A 3,307-nucleotide genomic window follows, 5' to 3' on the forward strand; every position below is an offset into this window, starting at 1 on the left:
GATGACGGTCCCAGACACGAAGCATGGCAAGATCTTGCTGCCCATAACAATTATTTATTCCAGGTCGATCTGCACTGCTCTACACTCAAATCGCGAAAGAAAGCAGCAAAGATAAACATCACGACAATTAATAATATGACGTGGCGTATCTTTGTTGATAATTCATATCCACGTATATGTCAGATAATAACGAATTTAATTACGTGAGTAGGTAATACAATGTTGACATTGTCAATAGACTCCGTTCTCTCTCTTTGCCTTCAGAATAATAAATCTCCCTTAAAATTTCCCTGATCTTTTGCAATGTTTTAATTTTCCACATAACATTTCGCGAATTACATAATAAAAATAAATATGCAGAGATTATTATAAAAATAGTTCATTCAAACGTTTGCTCTTAATTGCTTTATATTAAGCACATTCATGAAGACACATTATTTGTATCTTCTCGATTATAGAAATATTTCAATTGTATCTTTATGCTCAGCTCCTACACGTTAATTTTGTAAACACCTTTTTAATCAATTAAAACCCAATTCCACTAATGTAAGATTAGTTTGAATCTCGGTTTCTTTTTTTAATTCTTAGAATTAGAAAAACAAACAGTAAATTGAACCGAGATTGAAATTAATCTTACATGATGAAATCGGATCTGAGATATCAGGCTTGTTCTTTTTAGTTACACTTCTTGCATTATCTTTTTTTTTTTAACGTGGAGAGAAAAAGAAGAAAGATAAACCGTGCAAGAAATATAATTACAAAGAACAAACTTATCGCTAAAGCGATAAAGAATATTAAAATTTTCTTCTAACTTTCTTCTTGTTTTCTATAAATATTATAAAAATTGTCAGCCATTTACATATCGCGTCGTAGGAAATATTGCAATACGTTGAAGTGGTTTAAGAATAACAATTGTTTTTTAATAGTTATTTTGCAGCTACTAGATATCGAATGTTTCTCAACGTAAGAATGCATCTGCTCTTTTCTCGTAATCCTCTTTATTTACTATAAAACTATGTTTTTAACAAATTGCAGATACGTGTACGAAATATTATCGCTTGAATTCAATATTCGATCGCTCGAACGACATCCAAATAGAACGGACGTAACAAAATTGCTCATATCCACAGGGAGCAATGAATTTTCCCTCTTATGGAGATATTCGTGATGCGCTCCATATAATGTTCGGCATAAGGATAGTTTAAATTAATATAAATTAATTTAAATATCAAATGTGTTATCTCTGTTACAACCGAGATGTCTTCAGTGAAATTATACCTGTAAAAATTTTATCTGATACTGATATCTCTTCTCTATATGATACTGATTTCCCTTTACTCCATCCCTCTGAATTCAGATTGCGACACGGACATTTACAATATTGCCACTGTGTATACATTTACATAGAGATCTTTCCCAGATAACAATGTTTAAAATCATAAGACGTCTTTAAAGCGGTTTCTAGACAATCAATATTATTACACAATATTTGATATTGAATAATATTATGTCTAGAGGCCACTTAAGATGGTTCTCACAAAGATGTCTTTAAGACTTATGATTTTTTTACTGATTATTTGGATATTATCTATGTTCAGCTATTAGATTGTTTTGAATTGTTTAAAGGGCGTATCAAAATAATTGTATAATATTGAATGTCTAGCGGGGGGAGGAGAATTTAACGGTTCTTGTAAAAATGTCTTTTTTAAGATTTTCTATTTCTTTTATAGACATTCTTTAATACTTATGTTCTTTGATTTTGAACTTTGTATTATCTGGGTTCTCTTTTAGAGTTTCATGTATATATGTATTGCGCGCATCTGCCAAAAATGATTACATATACGTACAATTGTAAATTTGCTAGAAAAAATTAAATAAAATCTACGTATACACAATAGTTAAAAAATAAAATGATAAATTTCTCCTCTACATTTTGTTGATAAATTCATAAACGTTACAGAAATTCCGTATATCCAGAGAAAATAAAAGAGAAATAAAATGACGAAAGAGTGCATTAAATTTTTCTAACACGACAATCGAGACGAGCGTGTCTTTGGAACTGAAAATGAAAAATGCGCGTTTAAAAATAATTGTATTATTTACACGATATATGCAGGTACATGAAATGCAAACTGCGCACAACGAGGTCTCACATATAAGTGGATTTCAATCGAGGACTCTTGAATGCGCTCAATCTCGAAAATCACGAATAGAAGAGCCTTTTTTTATCCTATATTAGCGTTCAGTCGTGATACTCCTGATTCCGATTTCCCCCAATTACTCTTGACTCGATGTAAAGATGAAAATCTGTATAATTTCGACGTAACGTATAACATCACATACTAATATCCACTGCAGACGCGCAAGAAAAAAAAAGATCCGCGTATTTTGCCTAAAAATCTCTGTATTAGATCGAGATCGGTATAATTTAGTGTTTAATTGCGAATGCTTCTATAATGCTTTACGCATAATATGAAAAAACTCTCACGGTATCATGCAAGATTTAACGTCTTTATTACATTTTTTTTAAACGATCCGGCAATTCTATATTCTCTTAATAACAGCGTTATTATTAGTAATAGTAATATTATTATTACGATTATTTTTTTCTTTTCCGGTTCTCTACAATTCAATTTAAGCTGTTGCAGGCGTACACATTCACATCCGTGGAGATTATCTGATTCGATGTCTTTTCGAGTTACTGCATGCGGCATATAGTAAGAATTCTCATCCTCTCTTTCTCACTCTCTCTCTCTCTCCCTCCCTCTCTTTCTCTCTGACACGTGACGATACATTTTTCTTTATTTATTATCGATCTAATTTGGGAAAAACGTAGATTTTCGGATAGACTAAACGAATTCAAGGCATTTTGCCACATGTACCAGCTACTATATTATTACTATTACCCTATTTTCGTCATTATTCGTTACTATATAAAAATAATACAATAACTATATATAATAATTATAATGATATTTATACCACTAATTAATGCTCAATTAGCTGAAATGGCCATTCCTCTCTTTTGAATAGGAATAATTAATAAGTAAATAATTTTAAAAATCTATCTTCGTAGTTTTAATTTCTAATATTTAATATAAGTGCTTATCTTATCTATGTTCAACAAGGTATCCTCGATTATTAACGTAACAACCTGCCAGCAGCGCAAGGACTAAATTGTATTTAACCTTCCTTCTTCTTCTTCTCTTCTTTTATTCTTCTTTCTTCTATCTCTGGGCCGCAACAGTATAATCTTTCAATTAATCTCAAGATCAATGAGTTAACAACACAACATGTTATGCAAGCG

The sequence above is a fragment of the Mycetomoellerius zeteki genome, unplaced genomic scaffold, assembly GCF_001594055.1.
Source record: "Mycetomoellerius zeteki isolate Tzet28-1 unplaced genomic scaffold, Tzet1.0 scaffold102, whole genome shotgun sequence".
NCBI classification, from domain to species: Eukaryota; Metazoa; Arthropoda; class Insecta; order Hymenoptera; family Formicidae; genus Mycetomoellerius; species Mycetomoellerius zeteki.